A 14,099-nucleotide genomic window follows, 5' to 3' on the forward strand; every position below is an offset into this window, starting at 1 on the left:
ATGGATTCTGCTCTCCATGTAGCCCCAAGGCAGAGCCCGGCGTACAGTTGGTGCTCAATAAATACTTACTGAAAGGAGGAAGGAAGGCAGGTAGGTAGGAAGAAATGTGTGTGGGGGCACCGAAACGTCTCAGAAGGATGCAAATAAAATGTGGAGAGTTAAGGTCTGGGTAAGAACAGTTTGCACAATTCTGGCATTAGTGCAGGTGAAACCCCTACACCTAAATGTGCTGAAACCACAGGTGTTCCTGGTTTGGTGGGAGTGGGAGGACGCCAGCTGAAGGGGAGGGCTCAGTCCCCCCAGCCTGGGAGCAGCGGTGCGGCAGCAGCCCCAGCGGGGCTGGTGCACGGGCCAGTGGGGACCCCAGATGGGCCCCGAGGGCAGAAACACAGAGGGCCAGACCTCCCTGTGTTCCTTCACAGCACGGCTCATGGATACCTGCTGTTCGTGGAAGCCTCAGGTGAGGCAGCAGCTCTGTCGCAGCAGCCGCAGGGGTAGGATCCGCTCGGGACTTTGCAGGTAGCGGACGCGAGTCCTGAAGGGCAGCTTTGGCACTCAGGGACCTCCGGGCTGGGTTTGTGCAGACGTCGTAGCAGTTGGTTATAGACAGTTTAAAACACCGCATGACCACATTTGTAGGACCTTCACATTCAACCGCCCTGTAAGAGAAGCAGGGCAGGAACTGTCACCTTCTTTTTATATATGAGAACATCAAGATTCAATAAAGCTGAATAGCTTCCCCAAGGTCTCACAACCAGTAAGGGGTCAAGGTCTGCGCATCATGGTTTCTGGTCCCTTGTCCATTCTATCCGCCGAGGCAGGCAGCGACAGTGTTGAAAATGACCAGCAGAGGGCAGCCTTCACACAGGCTGTCTACTGCCTGTATGGAGCTCAAAGCTACCATCGCTATTGAGAGAGACCCCCATCATGGACCCCCGAAGATACACTGAGAAGGATGCAACGTCATGTCCTGTGATTTTCCTACCCCCGAAGCTTATCTAAATGTAAACATGAAACACCAGGTAAACTTAAATTCCGGGACAGACTACAGAGTAACTGGTGCTCATGTATCAACTGTTTGCAACCCCATGGAGAGCAGCCTTTCAGGCTCCTCTGTCTGTGGAATTTTCTAGGCAAGAATACTGGAGTGGGTTGCCATTCCCTTCTCCAGGGGAATCTTCCTGACCTAGGGATGGAACACACTTCTCCTGCATCTCCTGCACTGGCAGATGGATTCTTATCACTGAGTCACCTGGGAAGCCTCAAATAACTGGCCAGTGACCTTGAAAAATGTCAAGGTGAAGGAAGAGAAAGGCTAAGGAATTGTTCCAAATTAAGGGAGACTAAATAGTCGTGACCATTAAAGGCAATACAAGATTGATCTTTGATGGGATTCTGGGCTGGGAAAAAGGTAGTAGATGTAAAGGACATTATTGGGACAACTGATGCAATTTGATTTGGACTCTTTAGATAATAGTGTTCTATCAATGTTGAGTTTCCTGAAGTTGATCATTGTACTGTGTTGATAGAATATCCTTTTTCTTAGAAATATTTAGGGGTAAAAACACAATGTTTTGAGCTTGCTTTTAAATAGTTAAGAAAAAACAGTAACAATAAAAGAAATGAGCAAAATGTGAAGTGAATCTGGGTAAAAGGTATATGGAATTTTTTTTTTTTTTTGGCTGTGCTGGGTCTTCGTTGCTGCATGGGCTTTTTTCTAGTCTTGGAGAGTGGGAGCTACTCTTCACTGAGGTGCTCGGGCTTCTCATTGCAGTGGCTTCTCTTGTTTCAGGGCTCAGGTTCTAGAGCGCTAGTGCTTCAGTAGTTGTGGCGCCTGGGTTTAGTTGCCCCTCAGCATGTGGGATCCTCCCAGACTAAGGATCAAAATCATGTCCCCTGCATTGGCAGGCAGATTCTTAACCACTGGACCACCAGGGAAGTCCTAGAATTTCTTTGTACTAAACTTTGAAATTGTATCCACATAAAAACAACAAAAAAGGCTGCCCTAGTTCTCCAGGGTTTGGGGCTTGTGGTAGCCTGATTCTGGGCAGGGAGAGAGCTCCTTTGTTGGGGTTAGGGGTGGGATAAAGAGGCCTTTTCTCAGCGAAAGTGGCTTTAGCTGTGAAGGCCTGACCGCCTTTGGCTGGCCATAGTATCTGCACACAAAGCGTACCTGATAATAGAATTGCCTGACCTAGAAGATGGCCTTTGCAGCCAGTGTTTTGAGAAGACAGGCTGTGATTCACACCTATGCAGGGGGGTTGAACAGTGGACCCAGGTGAATGTGGAATGGAGCTTGCAGGCCCCACATCTCAGTAGAGGCTGGGGACACAGGGAGCGTTCAGAGCCTGTGAAATACAGAAAAGGAGTGTAGTGTGGGGTGGACGCAACTATCACCTAGAGCCTTGCTGAGAGGATCCTTCTAGTGGGTAAGACTGCTAGAATCTGAATGAGCCGGGGAAAGTATTGATAATGAAAAGATACCATGAGGGGCCGCCGGATAAAGGACATCATGTAGAAAAGGCCCATGGGAATGAGGGAGAGTAGACCAGTTCCCTTGGAACCACCTGGAGGGCTCCCTCCCCCACCCAGCCCAGAACTCTGATTCATTTGGGCCTGGCATGGGGATTGAGAATTTACTTTGCTAACAGACCAGCCAAGTGCTGCCAGGATTACATTTTGAGTGGCAGAGATGCAGCAGGCGATTGCGTCCTGCCCGTGTTAGAGGAGTCACAGCCGTGAGGGACAGCTGAGAGCCTCAAGCCCAGTGTTCTAAGAGGTCCAAGGCGCCGGGGGTCACCTCTGTCCAGGCAGTAGGGACTAGGGACAGATGGTGTCGTGGATGAAATGCCACAGAAACCGAGTTTCAGAGGAGATGGGGTGGAGGAGGGCCTTCCAGGGAGAAAGAACCACACAGGAGTAAAGTCCAGTCCTGTCCATTTTATCATTGGGGGTCCCCTGGGGAATAAAGGCCTTAAGGCAATGGGAGGCAAGGAGGCTAAGAGACAGGGTCAGGAAATTGAACTGCGTGGAGCCAGTGCAGAGCCTCTGATGGGAGGAAGGGATTCCAAAAGATTGACTGGGCAGCGATATGGAGGGTGGATAGCGGGGAGGCTTGAGGCAGGGAAACCAGATAGGAAGTCCAACTATAGGCTCCATGAGAGATAAGCGCCTGAGGTAAGGGCCCAGCAGTGAGTGTGGAAAGCAAGGAGGTTTAAACATTACAGCTGAGTTGGAGTGTTGAGTTACACAAAGAATCCATTTGTTCTCTTAAGCTTTTGGCCTAGAGTTACCACTGAAATGGATTTAAAGAATTCAAGATTACAAAGTTGTTTTTCTTTTTTTAAAACCAATCTACTAAACATTTGAAGACATGGAGAATTAAAAGTCAAGTGTTAGCTTCCATGTGAACATCTTCAGGAGTTTTCCGGGCAGGAAGTGGGTAGATGGAGATAGTGATGTGCTGCTAAATATTTAACAAGCTGGGAGTGGAGGAGAGCCCTGATTGGTGGCATTTGTCCATTTCCAGGCTTTAAAATCCTCCCACAACCACTGATTTCAAGCTACAAGTATGATGTCAACCAGCTTGCACAATTCCAAAAAATACAATTGACCCTGGGAGGCTGTGTGAGCTGGCTCCAGCACACTCCTGAATGGAGGCCCAGTGCCAGGAAATGGATGGAGCCGCTAAGGCAAGAAGTGGGTAGTGACACCTCTCAGCACTGGTCCAGGGTCCCAGCGAGAAGTCCAGGGTGCTGACGGCTTTGAGTAGCTAGCACGTAACACTTCTCAGAGTGGTAAGTGGAGAGCTGGGGCTTGTTCCAGGGCCCCCCATGCCAAGAGGATCATTTCACATGATACAGGAGAAGTGAAAAGGCAAGAGTCTTATACTAAGAGGAAGAAGAGCCAGTTTCGAGTCCGTTACTCAGCTCCACACTGTCTGTGCTTAACTGTACCAAGACTCAGTCCCTTGTCATTAAAATGAGGATGGTATTAGAGAAGGCAATGGCACCCCACTCCAGTACTCTTGCCTGGAAAATCCCATGGACGAAGGAGCCTGGTAGGCTGCAGTCCATGGGGTCTCGAAGAGTAGGACAAGGCTGAGCTACTTCACTTTCACTTTTCACTTTTATGCACTGGAGAAGGAAATGGCAACCCACTCCAGTGTCCTTGCCTGGAGAATCCCAGGGATGGGGTCCCACAGAGTCGGACATGACTGAAGTGACTTAGCATTGATCAAGTCTCCAGCAGAATGCACAGCCCAGAAGCATTCAACACGTGTCAGAGCTTCTCCACTCCCTCCCCTCCTCCTGTTTCCCACCCTGAAGCATTCTGAACGTCTCCCCTCCTCACCTAGGGTTTACGCTGGCCCAGGCCCTGTATCTGCCCAGTAGGACCCATCCTCCCTCCCTCAGGATTGTCTCCCACACTCAGTGGAGCCCGGGAGTGGTGTTTGTCTGTCAGTTGCAGAGAGAGAGAGGAAGGGAAGCTGCCTGTGATCCCCTGGGTTTTCTCCACCCTGCTATGGACCCTGACAAGTTGCACTACCTTGTCCTTGGAGTCCAGTATTTTTTTTTTTTTTTTTTAATGTTTGGTTGTGCTGGGTCTTCATTGCTGTGAAGACCTTCTCTAGTTGTGGTGAGTGGGGGCTACTCTTCACTGCAGTTCTGGGGCTTCTCACTGTGCTGGCTTCCCTTGTTGCAGAGCACAAACTCTAGGCAGTCAGACGTCAGGAGCTTCAGCATGTGGGCTCAGGAGTTGGGGTTCCCGGGCTGGAGAGAGCTGGCTCAGTAGCTGTGGTGTATAGGCTTAGTTGGTCTGCAGCATGCGGAATCTTCCTGGGCCAGGGATCCAAGCCCTGTCCCCTGCATTAGCAGGCAGATTCTCTTCCACTGTTCCACCAGGGAAGTGAAGCATTTTTCTGATAATTTTTCCCTTTGACTTGAAATTGAGATTCTGTTACCTATAACCCAAAGACCTGAGATGCTCTAATGATCTTTCTTTTAAAAATCTGGTTCAGATAAAAGACTGGGAATCAAATCTGGATTGTGACCTTGGGCAAGTCCAAGGGTCTTAACCTCCTCGGTCTCAGTTTCAGATAGTTTGCCTGTGCCCCAAGAGAAACTTAAGGGATTATTCTCTAAAAGTTATTTTTTTTAATTATGAGTAAAAAACTAATTAGTATAGAAGATACAGATATGTATAAGTTATAAAGAGGAAAATGAAACAATCTATTATCCAAAGACTCAGAGATGATTTCTAACACCAGTTTTATTTATATCCCTCAACTTTTTCAAGCCATGATGTTCTACATGGTCTTATACACTACTTATCTCAGAAATTCCTCATTAAAGATTTTAATTAGTAATATATTCAAATGTTTAAGACCAAATAATTCCAGAGACCTTACAATGAAACAAGTCACCTGCTCCACCCCTCCCCATCCATGGTTCTGCTCCCCCGAGACAAATTCTAAGCATTTCTAGTTAGAATTCATTTGGAGGTTACTTCCGTATTTCTAAGTAAGATGCTATTTATTGATTTAACTTCAGTGCTTTCTATTGACTTCCTTATGTAATAGATGAGGCATCAGCTCATTTCTACCCTGTTCCTATCTCCTCCTCCAACTCTTCTAAATATATTTAAATGACTATTTTCAGAGTTAAACCCTGGTCTCTTCTTCAACTTCAAAGAACACAATTAAGCCCCCATTTCCTGCTCCATCAGCTACAGACAGTATCTCTTTGCTCCTCACTTTGTAAGGTAATGACACCACTCCCTCCTTCCCTCCCTCCCTCCCACCTCTGTCAGCCTGTTCCATACTTTTACAGTTTGTTCTGACAGCTTTGTTCTTGTTTGTTTGTCTAAGGTTGATCTAAGAGTAGAAGGCCAGAAAATAGTGTTTCTTTTATTTTGGTGATGTAAACAGAGCTCACAGCAGATAAAGGAGTGAACTAGGACCACATTTCTTTCTTTATGGAACCAATGTCCCTATTCAACAGAGAATATTTCTGAAGTAAATTTATTCTTTTTTCTTTACATTCCACCGATTTCCTTTATCTTAGCCTCATATCATGTTTTCCAAGCTTTTGATCACGCTATTTTTCTATGGGTTCTATTTCCTTTCCTCCCTAAAAACAAAACAAGAAGCCTCTCCCTGCAGCTCTCTGTAGTTCTGTCTCCCTGACCTTATTTCCTATGAGTCTGCTGCACATGACTACAATTTTTATTCGCTGCTTTCATTGATCAGAGTCACTCTTTTCAAGACCATGATAGCTTCCTTTTTCTTAGTTTACACTCTCATTTTGCTGGAAAGTGTCCTTGAGTCACTCTTCAGAATAAACTATACAGAAGGTAAAATTTATAGAACTTGCCTACTGAAAATGCCTTTATTGTGCTCCACTTGATTAATCAGTTGGCTGTGTATTAAATTCCAGGTCAAACATCACATTCCTCAAAGCAGAATCTGTTTTTATCTCTCTGGAATCTTGTGACCCTGGTCTTTATCTTTTTTTTTTTTTTTTTAAATTGGAGGCTAATTATTTTACAATATTGTGATGGTTTTGCCATACGTTCACATGAATCAGCCATGGGGGTACATGTGTTCCCCATCCTGACCCTCGCTCCCTGGTCTTTATCTTATATTGAGAGTTTTCAGAGATCAGGTCCAGGTGTGAATCTTTTCTTGAGTGTTGTGCTGGGCCTCTGTGGGTCCTATGAGCAAAGATACATGCCCTTCTTCACTCTGGAAAATTATTTATCATTGTTCTTTTATAACTTCCTTCCTTTCGTTTTAACTTTTTCTTACTGGAATTCCTGTTACTTAGATCTCAAACCTCTAGATCTTTTGTATTTTCCATCATGCATTTTTTTGTTTTAAAATCTCTTAAAATATTTTTTTTAATTATGAAAGTATGATTTAAAAGTTTTAAAATCTTAAAATCTATACTTGGAGATTACAACTTCATCATCTAACCTTACTAGGGTTATTATTTTGGCAAGTAAATTTTAATTTTAAAGAATTTCTCTTGTTCTGTTTCTTTCTCATAGCACCCTTTTCTTGTTTTTACCACAGTGATGCATTTTCCCAGTTGTCTCTGAGGTTTTTTAAGAGTATTTGTTATTTAATCCTCTCCTGCTCCATGAATTATCTGTTTCCTCTAGAATCATGTTTGCTTGTTGGTTTATCTTTTTTGTACATTTTCCCTATTGTCAAATTTCCTCCATATCTGTTTACTCTTGGTTTTTCTTTTAATATTTAAGGTTGAGGTTGAAGCAATAGGAGGCTGATGGGAAGTTTAAAGAACATGGGCAGAGCCTCTCAGGTTTCTCTCCAGGGAAAGGGGGCAGAAAGCTAGTTTTTTTGTTCCTGTGAAGGATTCCGAAGGACAGGAGTGCGGAAGAATCCACTCTGAACTTCCAAGCTCCATATTGGCTAACTGAATTCCCCCCAGGTGGTCTGTACAATCTTTTCGGAAACAAGCCCTCCAATGTTGGACTTAGAGAAAGTGACTGGCACCTGTCTAGTGTCCAGTCTGGGCAAACAGAGGTGTTGCATATGTAGAACTTCGGCAGTTTTCAGCCCACTTTCCCTTCCTGCTTTCTGAGATCCTTTGCATTTCCATGCTGAGGCATCTCTCAGTGTCTGGACAGACCGGAGCCTCCGTTGCCTGTAGCCTCCCCCATCTGCTGTTTTCCTCCGTATTCACCCAGCCCTTTCTGTTTCCAAGAAATTTGCTGAAACTTCAGCTGATGGCCCTTTCCTGCTTTCTTCTTTGCTGTCAGTCTGTATCATTTTAATCCATTCGTTGTTGTTTTAATGACAGTCTCAGAGGATGAATGCATTTGCTAAGTCCTCTTGTGGTTTAGTCACTGCCCTGTCTGACTCTGCAACCCTATGGACGATAGCCAGGCTCCTCTGTCCATGGGATTTCCCAGGCAAGAATACTGGAGTGCCTCGCTTTTTCCTTCTCTAGAGAAGCCCTGGGAAGCCCAGGCTAAGTCCAAACCTGAACTTGGAGCCTGAAATAGCCTTAGCTGAATGGTACTCCATAGGGCTTCCCAGGTGGCGCTAGTGGTAAAGAATCTGCCTGCCAATGCAGGAGAAAGATGCAGGTTCAATCCCTGGGTCAGGAAGATCCCCTGGAGAAGGGCAACCCTCTCCAATATTCTTGCCTGGAGAATCCCACGGACAGAGGAGCCTGGTGGGCTACAGTCCATAAGATTGCAAAGAATCGGACACAACTGAAATGACTTAGCATGCACATGGTACTCCATAGCAAGGTTATACCTTAAACTGTAACAAATGTGTAAACAATTTTGTGATGAAGATCCAGGTAGCTAAATCTTCACATGCAACCATGATTATTTATAATAAATTGTGAGAATTACTGCATCAAAATGGAAGCACCTATATTTTTAAAAAATAAAACATACATTTACCTTAGAATCCAACCATTCCAATCCTAGGTATTTACCTAGAAGAAATGAAAACACATTCTCATACAAAGACTTGTTCACAAATGTTTACAACAGCTTTATTCTATGCAAGATAGCTAAAAGCAGAAAACAACCCAGACATCCTTCAGCTGCTGAATGGATAAGCAAATTTTTGTATACAAAAAAATTTTCATAAATAACAACTAACTATTGATAAATCATCACAACATTAATGAATCTAGAAACATGCAGAATGAAAGAAGCTAGATACAAAAGAGAAAACAATATACTATTCTTCTAATTTATATGAAATCTGGAGTAGGCAAAAATAATCTGTCATGGTAGAAAGCAATTGGTGGTTGCCTGGGGCAGGGGTGAGGGGAGAGGAAATCTTTTTGGGGTGATGTAAATATTCTATATCCCGATTGAGGTTTTGAGGGTGTATATTTTTAATCAAAACTCATCAAACCAAAGTCTATGCTTAAAATAGGTGTATTTTGAATGCAGATTATATGTTCATAAAGATGGTTTTCAAAGTAAAAATATTATATGTATTTCTAAATTATCCTTTTAGTTTTTTCTCATTATTTTCATAGTATTTCTTATGACACCTTCTTAATATGTTGCCATTACCAAAAATAAAAAGTAAAAAGAAACTTTTACAGTCATTTAAAAGGGAGATTTCAGCATAATCTCCCACTGCCTTTCACTCCCACTCCACCCCAAGTTACAACCACAATGATCATTTGAGTGTTTCCAGATTATTTTATAAATATACCAATACAGAGCTACATGAACACTGTGTATAGAAATAGGATAATACTATATATGTATTCTTGAAACTTGCATGTAACATTCTCTAGCTTTTGCCTGATGCAGTGGGCCCGACTGGTTTCTGTGGTAGTGACTAGAAGGTGTCCTGCACATAACAGGCCTTTACATATTAGCTACTTTGTCTTCAGTTCAGTTCAGTCGCTCAGTCATGTCAGACTCTTTGCGACCCCATGAATTGCAGCACGCCAGGCCTCCCTGTCCATCACCAACTCCCGGAGTTTACTCAAACTCATGTCTATCAAGTTGGTGATGCCATCCAGCCATCTCATCCTCTGTCGTCCCCTTCTCCTCCTGCCCCCAATCCCTCCCAGCGTCAGGGTTTGTCTTCATTTGCTGGTGAACATTTCCTCTTGCTTCAAGAGAAAATATTTTACCAACATTTTCAGTTCATTTCTTCCTCTTTTTTTTTTTTTTTTTTTACTAACATTACATTTTTTTTCTAACTTTTAACTTAAGTTCTTGCAGCCTAAATTCTTTCTACTACCAGAGGGGAGGTACTTCTAGGTGGGGTTCTGGGGGGTGGTCAAGACTGAATGATGAGAGACTTGTTGTGGATTAAGGGTAGAGTTGTAGGGGGTTTGGCTGCTACTGCTAAGTCACGTCAGTTGTGTCTGACTCTTTGCGAGCCTAGGGACTGTAGCCTACCATACTCCTCTGTCCATGAGATTCTCCAGGCAAGAATACTGGAGTGGGTTGCCATGCCCTTCTCCAGCCATCTTCCCAACCCAGGGATCGAGTCTGCCTCTCTTAAGTCTTCTGCATTGACGGGCGGGTTCTTTACCGCTGGCACCACCTGGGAAGCCCATCCGGGGTTTGCGGGAGGAACGGTAAAGCTGTCTGCCAGCAGAAGAGGCTCTGGTCTGCACAGTCTCTGACTTCATTTAATTTTAAGTTTTCACCCATCGCCTGTGTGGGATGCCTCTTTCCCTCCACCTCGTCAAGTTGAACACCAGGCCCACTGTATCCAGTCCCTGAGAATGCACGGCCATTGCCTGAAACACCTGCTTCTTCCCCTGACAGAGCCATGGGCCGCTTACATGTTCAACCATGAGCACTTTCCCAAGAAATAAACCCCAAGGGCATGTCTGAAAGGGTTACCTGAGAGATGAGTGGAGTGTAGGTTTCTAAACTGGAACAAAAGGATCATCCGGGAAGTGGTGGAAAATGCAGCTTCTCAGACCCCCTTCTACATTAGTCAGATGTAGGGCGTACTGTGGGTACCCCACTTGGAGGAATGCTGGACTAGGTGGTAAATAAAAATGTTCAGTCTTCAAAGTTGAAAGAGATGTGGACTGATTCCACACCCAGATGCAGAAGGGTTGCAGCTCCCTCCTCAGCCTAACCCTGGGATTGAATTACAGTTCAGATGGTCCATTTCACTCCATTCCTTGTCTCCGTGGGTTCTGTCTCAGCTTGGGAAATCTGGAAGAAAAACGCCTCTTCCTTTTGACCTAAAAATTGCATTCTCATGCTTCAGGAGGGCCTGAAATGGCAACCCACTCCAGTATTCTTGCCTGGAGAATCCCAGGGACGGAAGAGCCTGCTGGGCTGCCGTCTACAGGGTTGCACAGAGTCGGACATGACTGAAGTGACTTAGCAGCAGCAGCAGAGTTGCCCTTGGGTCTCTTTCTTCACCCTTTCAGGAATGTCTCTGGTTTAAAAGTTTAATTTTTGACCCTGTTCAAGTTAACTGTTGCTATATGAAAAGACACCCAAAGCTTAGTGACTTAAAACAACAACGTTAATTTGTTTTGCTTACGAATCTGCAATTCAGGCAGGCCTGAGCAGGAATGGTTTGTCTCCACTCGACATGGTCCCACTGGGGCTGCTCAAATGAGAGCTGCATGACCCACCTTGGAGATGGTTCCCTTACACTTATTGGCAGGCTGGAGCTGGCTCTGGCTGGGAGCCCAGCTGCGTGTGTGGGCTGGCTCCTTTGAACATGGCTCTCTCTACAGGCTGCTTGAGCTCCCTCATAACATGGAGGCTGGGCTATAGACGTGAGCATCTCAGACAGCAAGGCATAATTGCATGGTGTTTTTGTAACCTAGCTTCAGAAGCCACATAGTGTCTCTTCCACCATACTATGGCTTCAAGAAATCATAAAGTCCTCAGTTCAAGGGGAGGGAAAGTAGCCCCCATCACTTGATGAAAGCAGCGTCAAGGTTACATAATTTAAAAAAACAGGAGGATACAAAATATTATTGCAGTTATCTTTGGAGAATAGTTTGTCAGTAGGCTCTGATCTATTTTTAAAATTATGTATATAGGTTTTTCTGATGCATATTCACTGAAAGTGTTAGTTGTTTAGTCATGTCTGACTCTTTGTGACCCCATGGACTATAGCCCACCAGGCAGCTCTTTTCATGGAATTTTCCAGGCAAGAATGCTGGAATGGGTTGCCATTCCCTTTTCCAGGGGCTCTTCCCAACCCAGGAATTCAACCCGGGTCTGCCGCATTGCAGGGAGACTCTGCTATCTGAGCCACCAGGGAAGCGTGTTCACTAAATGCTGTTATTTCTATTTTATTTCATTTTATCCTCTTCACAACCCTACAAGGGAGTTATATTCCTTTTGGCACATCCAAATACTATCCATACATATAGCCGGATTACCTGACACAGTGTTTTAAAAATCATGATTACATATGTGAAAAAATTATGTAAACATCTGAATTTCTGACTTTTCTTCACAATTTTCAGAAGATTGAATATGTTTAGGCTGGGTTTTCCTCCTCTCAGCAATGGGCTGGATCTGAGTAGTGGGGGCCCCCTTCATAAACTCCCATCTGTGATCCATTTGCCACAGTCCCCACCACTCCCTATTACCCTTCAACTGTAACATTTTATGCCTCACAAGCACTTGATTCTGAGGCTTTCTGCTTTAGAAAAATACACCCCAGTTCTACCATAGAAAAGTAACAAATAATACTTTTTTTTGGTTTTTAGTTTTCTGTAGAGAACTCCTTTGGGGGTTTGTTTCTTTTCCAATCTGACCTCTCTTTGGAGGAAGCCAGCAGGTCACTGTTTCTTGTCTGAAGGACATCTGCTCGTTTGAAGAACACAACTGAGTGATCTGCCCTAGTTCCCAGAACAGTCTTGATGCTCAGTTCCAGTCCCGCCCCCCACCCCCCCAGATGGGCCCTTCTGGGAATCCCCACGACTGAGCAGAATTCTCCTTGAGACCTGGAGTTCACTGTCTGTACTGCCTGACAAATGCTGCATCCCCATATCATTGGCATTCTCAACAAGGGTAAGGGAAGCTCGTACAAGGAGCACCAACGTCAGAGTTTTCCAGCATCACAACCTCACCCAGCGCCAAGTCTGCACACAAAGACTGTCTCACTGGAAGATAAGTGTCCAGTGTTCACACCACTATTCAGGACCAGCTCTGAATACTCCTAATGGCTCAGAGGCACAGTGCTCACTTTGTCTTTTCAGGGACACTTGGTTTTGTTTCCAAAATGTCAACAGATAACTGTAAGTGTTGATTAAACAACCAGAAAAGCACAGCCTAGGGAGAGAATCTCTCCACCTTCCTCTAGCCCTTCAGAGGAGCCGGGCCCACCCTGAAAGGGCAGCAGGCAGGTGCAGCCGGCTGGGCCCACGCTGTGTAGTCAGGACACCTTCCTCCCTGGGGCTTGAGTTTCTCTGCAGCTCTTTAACGCTAGGAAGAACTGCTCACCCTCAGCCCAGAAGATGCCTAAGAGTAGGAAGGACAGGGTGATTTCACTGTCTGTCAGTGGGTTCAGCCACCTGGCTAGAACATTCCCCACAGCCCCTAATCCATCACATTCCCCAGCCCTCTCCCCATCAGTAACCAGGGTCCTAAATTTTATGTTATCATTCACTTGCTCTTCATTATAGTTTTGCCATCTATTTTAGAAATCTATTGCTATTCAAAAACAACCATAAAATTTAGTGGTGTAAAAGTAACAATCTTTATTTTCCTCCCAGTCCTGCAGGCAGGATTGTGTAGGAAAAACTCACCTGTGTCTCATACGGCATCAGCTGGGGCAGCTCACCTGGGGCCTTTTGGATCTATGTTCTTCCATGACGTATTCACTAGCTGGCTGTAGGAGCTGAGCTGAGGCCTGGGCCTTCTCACAGCATGGTGCCCGAGCTCCCAAGAGAGAAAACTACACAGAAGCTGTGTGAACTTTGGCCACCTAGCCTCAAAAGTCATATATCATCTATTAGTCAAAGCAGCCACAAAGTCCCACCTGGTTCAAGGGGCGGGGTCACTGCCTGAACCTGTTGATGGGAGAGTAGGCAGGTTCTGGAAAAACAGGTGGGACCAGAAATACCCTTGCAGGCTTTTTGGGGAAGTACCACCTACTGGACTATCAATGTAGGTACTATATAGATAAAATATTATTTGATTTTGCATGTTTTATTTTTATTTTCAATTTTTTTTTTTTTTTAATTTTTTTATTAGTTGGAGGCTAATTACTTCACAACATTTCAGTGGGTTTTGTCATACATTGATATGAATCAGCCATAGATTTACACTTATTCCCCATCCCGATCCCCCCTCCCACCTCCCTCTCCACCCGATCCTCTGGGTCTTCCCAGTGCACCAGGCCCGAGCACTTGTCTCATGCATCCCACCTGGGCTGGTGATCTGTTTCACCATAGATAGTATACATGCTGTTCTTTTGAAACATCCCACCCTCACCTTCTCCCACAGAGTTCAAAAGTCTGTTCTGTATTTCTGTGTCTCTTTTTCTGTTTTGCATATAGGGTTATCGTTACCATCTTTCTAAATTCCATATATATGTGTTAGTATGCTGTAATGTTCTTTATCTTTCTGGCTTTACTTCACTC

The 14,099-nt window shown here is 44.8% G+C and overlaps 1 long non-coding RNA gene across 1 annotated transcript; it reads right to left on the bottom strand.

The window, feature by feature from the left end:
* Window positions 1–252: 252 nt before the first annotated feature.
* LOC122427636 lies at window positions 253–13,426 on the bottom strand. The gene is made up of 3 exons (XR_006265503.1): window positions 13,263–13,426; window positions 8,443–8,477; window positions 253–659 (listed from the first exon to the last, which is right to left on the bottom strand). It is a non-coding gene; the product is annotated as an uncharacterized LOC122427636 (long non-coding RNA).
* Window positions 13,427–14,099: the final 673 nt, after the last annotated feature.

The sequence above is a fragment of the Cervus canadensis genome, chromosome 2 (assembly GCF_019320065.1).
Source record: "Cervus canadensis isolate Bull #8, Minnesota chromosome 2, ASM1932006v1, whole genome shotgun sequence".
NCBI classification, from domain to species: domain Eukaryota; kingdom Metazoa; phylum Chordata; class Mammalia; order Artiodactyla; family Cervidae; genus Cervus; species Cervus canadensis.